This window comes from Vanessa atalanta, chromosome 11, assembly GCF_905147765.1.
Source record: "Vanessa atalanta chromosome 11, ilVanAtal1.2, whole genome shotgun sequence".
Lineage (NCBI taxonomy): Eukaryota > Metazoa > Arthropoda > Insecta > Lepidoptera > Nymphalidae > Vanessa > Vanessa atalanta.
The window spans coordinates 5,585,158-5,593,781 of record NC_061881.1 but is presented as its reverse complement, the minus strand read 5'-3'; the positions used below and the strand labels follow the sequence as shown (position 1 = coordinate 5,593,781).

Sequence of the window (8,624 nt, the reverse complement as noted above, 5' to 3'; positions counted from 1 at the left end):
ACTAGGTTCAGTTGTAATTTTCATTACTCGTCCCAGAGGTTCGCGACCTACTCTAATTAGCTTAGATGCTTATGATTAAACGGCTCGGTCACGATCCGTCGATTTACTTCAAATCAGTTGCGGTTTTGTCTTGATAAGTTGAACATCAGTCAAGCCTGTTCACGGCCCGGGTATATATTTCATTACTTTATGTAAAGGAATTCATAACTATTATAATAAATCTTTATTATAATTACCACATAATGCCTATTTTTCATTAAATATATTTAATACACAATATCGTATCAATCAAAGGTAAGCCAGATAATTAATATGTCTTGACTATTAATTAAATTATGTTTAAAAATAATTTGTTCTTTATTTTATTTTATCTAGTTATTAATTTCTACGATAAGATCGCAAACTAATTTTAACTTTTGTGGGATGTGTTTTCCAATTAATTAAACTTTAATGAATAGGTACTTTGTTGACTTTATAAATATATACATATGTATATATTATTTTAATGGGTACCGAAGTGTTATCTTTAAATAGCAATTAAAATAACATATTCTTGTAGAAGGGCTTTTATACCAAGGAATGGCAGATTCTTTATTCCTACTCTTTTATTTAAGCAGATTCTATCTTCAATTCAAGCGAACTTCATTCTAAATTTGCATGATTACTTATCTCTATTTATCTGTTAATTAAAACAGAATGATTCATTTTATGATGTTAATTCAAAGGAAGTTTTATTAAACGACCGAAGAACAATTTGTTCTTGATTGGAATATGCTCAGTAATTATATTATAAAATTTTATTTAAAATAATATACTAAAGTGGATATAAAAATGGTTGTATTGGGTATCTTGAATGTACTCGGACTTACTCTCATTAGAATGAAGATACATACAATGTAACCGTAATTATGTTTCATACACCAACTAAAAGTTATTATAATCAATTTTATGAAATTATTGCGTTATTTACAGAATTACGAAAATTAATAGTGCCATTCATTTTTATAACACACAAATAAACATTTTTCTCGCATTATATAGGTAATTAAAATTAAATTGTATTTATATATTTTTTTTATTCTTTATATTACGATTAATTTTAAGGGCACTTACAAATAACAAACCGTTATTTTGAAGAAATCATTGTTCAAGATTCTAATTAGACGAGCCGCCTCGAGTAATAGTTATTAAAAATACAGTTAATAACTTCGTTAAAAACCGAGTACTAATTGCCGTTCGAGTCATATGCTCCAGGCAGTCTTCACATTCTAGAGCAATGCATTCACATCCTTGCTCACTTTATATTATAAAACATTGCCAGCGGCCCTGCCCACGGTGGCTTAATGGGTCCCTAGGGAACCTGCTCTCTAATTATGTGAGGTCCTTGGTAATTGTCTGGAAAGCTTTTATTAATTTGCGTCGCCCGCAGTATATCAAAGAAAGCAAATACAAGATCTATATATGGCGACAGACGTTGTAAGAACATAATATTGCAGTAATAAATATTGTACTAATCTAAGTTTATTTAAATAAAACATGTACTCATTTCGTTAGGCATTAAATTTATATTAATTCGTAAAATATGTTAATTAATCATTTATCAAAGGGCGTAATAATATAAAGAAAGAGAAATGAAGTTTAAGTAGGTACGTATATGTTTTATGGATACTAAGTCTTTCTTTTGAAATGTAAAACGAAGTGTCTAATGGGACGGTAATGCGTTAGACCTATTTGCCACGTAGTAAATATGAGCAAAAAAGGGAATCAAATTTAATAGATGACTAAGATGATCACTGCAACGTGACTTTCTAATAAATATATCTGGCTCACCAGTTCAGATCGACTGGTATATAACGGATTTACATCTGCCACCAACTCCTCACGTAGAATTGTTATTGTTTCCGTTCACTTATGCAGGTATTTTTCCATTTGCGCCGGACTTGCATTGTAGTTGATGTAGGTTGTGGTCTGCTCAGTGCGGTTCCCGTTTATACTTATATTGACCGTGTCGCGGTCAAGAGTCCTCTCGACGTCCGCCTGCCGATGGCCGAGTGTTTGCCGAGCTTTTACTGGGTCATCGCCACGCGTCACTTCTACACCTGTCAATTAACCACGCCTCGACCCCCATAATTACTACTTAAATATTGCACGCTATAATTACAATACCATGTCCAATTTGCTCGATGTAATAAGTTGGCGAGCACTTTTTTGTCACCGCAAAAAACTTACAACGACGTGCCAATACTGTTATTTTTATTTTGCATATCGGTTTCGGCCTATTGATAGACGCTCGTACGGACGTACGGTTAGCCCCAGAGAAATCAGATATCGGTTTGTCCATTAGAGGAAAACATAAAACATACCACCTGTAATAATGTACCCACATCCGTCAAGATGCTATCTTCTTGAAATAAATTAATGAATATAACTCAGATGAATCAACAGTGAAGAATCATGACGATGCAGATCGCACCTCGCAATTTGTATTAAGAACAATGAATTGTTTGGTAAAATATATCTAATATAAAAGAAGTAATGGATTATCAAAAAATAAAGAGAGATTTACTTAGATATTTAGGCTTACGTGGAGCTTTAACATATAGTGCTGTAATACTTCGGTAAAATTTTCTATTTGCGAGTATTGCAAACAGAACTTACAAGGTGGCCATTTATGTCCGATGTGGTTTTAGTACCATAATCTCGTCTGGTTTGACTAATTGGGTGGAGACTAGAGTTATAAGCGCACAGCCATTAAGGCGCGCACGCGCAGACGGCGGCGGTGACAGCCGCGCGACCGTCGACCCGCGTCCGCTAGCGCTTACCCTTAACTGTCTTCTTGGATTTGCATGATGAGCGCTACATCTCCGCGTGTTGTTGTGAAGACGTGATTTCAACTTCCTTTCGTAGTTTAATATGCATGAAGCGACACTCGATTTCAGAGAAATATCTCGAAAGAATGCAAGTGAAACTTGTAGTTAAAAATAATTTGCTTTATTCTTACTTATTAAGTATAATAAAGATTCGGTTACTAGTTATACGACTGCATATTTCTCAAAGACCTAGCATTAATCTGCCGCATAACGAAACGTAAAGGTAAACCTAAAGACATTTTAATGTCGATGCGTATTAATGGTACTCGTAAATGTTGGTCTGGAATAGTGCATTTCTTGAGCATAGCATAAAAATAAATATATGTTAGTACAACAATTGTTACTAATTAATCCACAAAAGCAAATATATGTCAAGCTGGTCTATTACATTTAGCAACTATGTGGATTTAAAGTGTGGGTGTGGAGTGGAGTATGAATTTAAGCTAGCTAAAGATTTTAGAGATTCGATCCCGTCTCTTTTTCTAATCCCGGGATAAAGATATTGGCTGCATACGATACCGGGACATTCCAGGGATTAAATGAAACATATCCAGGGACAGAAAAATACTCCAATATAGTATATAAATCAGCTGTTATGATTATTTTGTATGACAAAATTACCGAATATTCATAAAATAATCACTCTAAAGAAGGTAAACTTTAGGAAAATAAAGTTTAAAGTATTTTTAATTTCTGTTTAAATTTTAGAAAGAAAAAAGAGTTCGGACAAACATTTGACGTTATTATTATGTAGATACGTACTGATTGTTTATGATCAGATTCGTCTAAAAATCGAAAGTCAAAAGTAAATTATTTTACCAAAACTAAAAGTATTCTTAAAAAAAATTATCTTTGTTTAGTAAATAAAAATTAAGACTTAGAACTTTTCGTTTCAAACCCAATAATCTATTCTATTTTTTCATTTTTGTCATACCTTCGAAATCCCTCGAAAAGATTGGTATCATTTAATTCCGAATTATTTGGAATAAAAACATCCGAGATCCAGAAAGAGCCATATAGGGGTATAAACCTAAGATTTAGTAGTAGTGATGGACTATTGAAACTACGAATAGTAGAAAACTATCGTTTAAGGTTATTAACCTTTCCATAGTTTTCGAGCGCTTATAGATATTTCTTTCTTTGGAGACGTCCCTCACCTTTTTCTGTAATTTATTTCATTGCCATTTTTATTATACAACGAACCTTATTTGAGATACATACTTATGAAAACGCGTTTTTTTCGATGACCACCGCTTTGTTTAAGGCATTATGGATTGAGACCCTGATCTGTTATATGTAAGGGTGAAATTGCTTTATGTATTTACAATTCCACGACGAATTTAAATAAACAAAATTGTACATTTTCAGATAAGAAATCTTTTGCAATATTGACGAGAGATTAGTTTTCTTCTGCTGGACAAAAGGTGGCAATTGAATTGAAATTATACGCATGCTCGTGTAACAGGTCTTGGGAGGCATGGCTACTATGTCAATAGGTAAATAGCATTTAAATAAATCACGCGTGACGGTCATTATTTTCTTTCCGATGAGTCTTAACTGTACTCGGCGGTAATCAACGTGTGAATCTATAATTGCTGTGCAATACGTGAAGATGTAAATGTAAAAAACAACTTTCTACAAATAACACAACACGTATATGTTTCAATATTTATTTTTCGTATTTTAAATTGCGTCGCAAAAGATGCGACGCATAAAATATTATTTTTAATAAACTTAAAGAGACAATTTCAATTTGTCGCAGCAAATTGTGATGTTTTATATAATATGAAAGGAAAGTCAGCTATTTATTATAATAACTTATGACATTATCACCTCAGCAAAACGATCCGTGTAATAACAATATTCCAACGATTATAGCAGCTGAGTCCTACACCTAAATAATAAAAAACAAAACTTTTAACAGTCTATCCTACTCCGACATTTACAGAAGTTATATCGGGATGGCAAATATATCAAAATAAATGTGAGTAACTGCATATTGCATAGGATTTTGTCCGTATAGATCGTTGGAGTATTGCAATTTTGTACTAATAAGAACTTTTACGTTTAATTTTGAATATAAAAATATTAAAGTAGTATCTATGCACGTATAGTATAGTATGCACGTTCCAACATTTGCCCGAATATTCTTAAATACTAGACATTCATAGAACTTCATTATTATGCACTTTTATATACATAATATAATTTATATTCGGTGTATTTTTATAAAATTTAAAATTAAAGCCATTCATTAGCAATACACATTTAAAAAAGTTTGTGAACATATAATAATTAATTCTTAAAACAACATAAGATTACTTTTACTTATACAACTTTGTATTATGAACTGTAATTATAGATAAATTTAACAAAAAAGCCATAAAATCCGAAATAACTTATAATCAAAAGTTGTTTATTTGTTAAACAAAACAATGTAAATTCAAAATTAAACAGCCATATGTTTTTGATACCAAAACGTCTTAATATAGTATTTGAGTAATGCAAAAAAACAAAAACATTTAAATCAAAATTATACACTTTTTTTTCAAATACATTGTTAAATGATAATCAAACGTAAACTAAGCGGATACAACCATAGAAAATATTCAATAGAAAGAAAATTACATCGTAGCTAACAAAAACAAATTTTATTTTATTAATAAATAAAGTTTATTTATAAATCAAACGATATCATTTTGAATTTTTCTTCATAAAAAAATATATGTATGATAAATTAAATATAATATATTAACAACAGGAACATGAATGTACTACATTGTTGCCTTATGTTTTTTAAATTTAAAAATAAATATGTACTCGAATTTATATAAATTAACTAATATTTAACGACTAGTTATATAGATAATATAATGAATTGTATCTCTATAAAATTTTGGAATTATTTTTATCTTTTAAAGGAATTGGAACTAATTAATTAATTAATTTAAAAGGAAATTACACCAGCAAAAAACCATCGAGGAAGTTCCGTAAAACTATTATAAAAATTAAATTATATTTATAATCTGTGATGTGATTATTATATCGACGACAGTCTTTGTTAATAATAAACTATAATTATCATAAAACTAGCGCAGACATACTAAAATATTGTTGATATTAAAAAGTTTCTCGCAAAAAGGCCTTTATATTATTTATAACGTGAATAGAAACGCAGCTTAAAAACTTCTTCGATAAAAATATAAGTACGTTATACGGATAACTCCAATAAAAGGCACTTGTTTTCAGCATAAAGCGCTGAATTATTAATAAAATACGAGATAAAAGCTAACCTGCTAAATCTATTTTTACTCACGCGTCGATATACCGTTACTGTAGTACGAACCTTGCCCTCGACAACTTTATGCGAAATTTATACCGTTTCAAATATAATAATTTAAAATGTGCGTTCCTGTGTAATATAACGCAAACGATCTGTTAATATTTTAGCCATCTACAAAAGAGAAAAGTATGTAAAAAAAGATTTTGAATATAATATTTTAAGGACTGTTTATACTAAATGTATTCGATGAGCTATCTTATGAGTATCAATCAATTTAAATTTGTTATACATTGTTGTGTTCAGTGTCAGTTTTATCTTTATCTCGCATACAAAATATTTGTAAAAGGAAGACGTTAAATAAATATATGTTTGAATAGTCGACATTATCATTTACTCTTAACGTTGCCAAATGTAACTAAGTATCTAAATTTAAACGAATAAATACGTGTCAAAAATGATTTCATTAAAATATAGAAAAAAACCGTATGTGACTAGTTTTCGTCATAGCTAACGATATTTTAAACATGATTGTGGTCACCGTTAGGTAAATATACATTTTAATAACGAACGCTGGCAATTTAATATCTTTAAATATATGACATGTTTTTTTGGCAAGAATAATTCTTATGTAGAGAGACGAGGCGCCATTTTTCTGTCCCATGCAAACTAGACGTTAACCAAGAAGAAGGTTAACGAAGCGTAATATGAGCGGCAACGGATTAAGTTTTTTGATCGAATTCCAACCTCCGTCGTAGCAGTTTCGGGTAATTAAGCTGCCTGTTATACGCGTAATTACATGTGAAAATAGTGTTATAAAAATAACGTGGGGTCGTTGGACCTTCGAGTAAAAAAATCTCGTAAAAACATCAGCAAAAAGTAGGCGAGCACGACTGTCAAAACATGCGTCACGGGATTATGGATGTGTCGCCCGCGGCGTGGGCCCGCGCCGCCGCTCGCGACGCGCTCCGCCGCGGTGCGGGCGCCGACGCTTACTTCTGATGCTCATTTACTCACAACTATCGACTGTTTTCTATTAGAATGACTATTTAATGTCACTGAACTCAATTATCTCCTTCAGACATATCGCTTAACGTTTCGCACAATGTGAATACCCGGATGCTTCAGCCATAAAACTTGATGAGAATATATAAAATAAATTGAGAATTTTTATACATATACGCATATATATAACATTTATTGCATTTTGAAATTACACTAGTAACACAAGTGTAGGTAATATAATATAGCCTTTGGAATACTTTCAAATAAATTAATTAATACAATTTAACTGTGCTATGTCGATTCTTCTTCGAGTATGTTTTAAAAAATTTCATCGATAGTCTATATTGAGTAAGAAATTTATGATTTGTATTAAAATTCACTTTTGTTACAGAAGTTATGAATATTGCTTATCAAATTAAAAGTAACACAATTTATTAATTATGTTACTGAATAACTAAACACGAATTTTGAAAGGGATTCTGAATTGCGCGACCAGCGATTGGCAACCAGCAACTAACTAGTAGCGACTACAAGTCTCCTATCATTGTGTGGTAATGAGCGCTCGATACAGGTGGCTCGTGATCCACCCCTAGTGAAACAAATATCATGTCACGTCGACGGCAACATACGGCGCCTATTAATTTATAGCTCATTGTACTCTAAATTTGAAGATGCCGCATTGTAATGCTCATATCACGATCGTCTAAATTGGATCTAACCAGTCGTTCTTGCTACTATAGTTGCGGTTTATGCTTCTCACGTTTCTTAATAATATTTTGAATTAACCGAAAACGTTATTTTAATAACGTTATAAAAACTAGCAGTAATAAATACATAAATCATCATCCAATATAAATATTTCACAAGCACATCAAAAGGAATGATGTGAAATTTAATATTTTGATATAATCTAATTAATAAAAATATTCATATCAATATACACAACGCAACTGGCAACATTACAAGAGTATTATAAAAAAGAAACGAATTATAATAAACGTAGCACCTCTTCCTTTGTTACACATCAATCAGTTCGTATCATCAAATATATATTCGTATTACTACGAGTAATATTTTTTCCAATTACCTTGATCGATATCGCTTGAATATTAGCTGTATAAACATCCAGGTATTATGTTTAAAAAAGTCGATTGAATCTAGTTTGTTTTCATGTCGAGCCATGTGATGGTTTAAGCGAATCTGTGTAGGATGTCTGTGGTGATACCCCGTAAAAAATCAAACACCTCAGCACCATCGCCTTCAGACTCTTCGAGATTCGGACTGCTGATCTGTAATTAATATTCAATGCTATTATTACCTTAATCACAAATATAAAAATTACTCATACTATTTTATACGCAAAATAACTACCCGACTTTGTACAGGTCAAATAAGACTAAAAAAAATCACACCTAGAACCATAACACAATGACACAAACCGGATTAAATCTAAGATCCTCACAAACCCA

General features: G+C 31.3%; 1 protein-coding gene across 2 annotated transcripts in view; it reads right to left on the bottom strand.

Moving 5' to 3' along the window:
• Window positions 1-5,639: 5,639 nt before the first annotated feature.
• The window catches only part of LOC125067198 (autophagy-related protein 16-1), a 130,607-nt gene continuing 127,622 nt past the window's right edge, over window positions 5,640-8,624 (bottom strand). For both annotated transcript variants that reach the window (XM_047675644.1, XM_047675645.1), the window contains one exon: window positions 5,640-8,444. The gene's annotated coding sequence lies outside the window, so the exon portion shown is untranslated. The remainder of the gene's footprint in view (window positions 8,445-8,624) is intronic.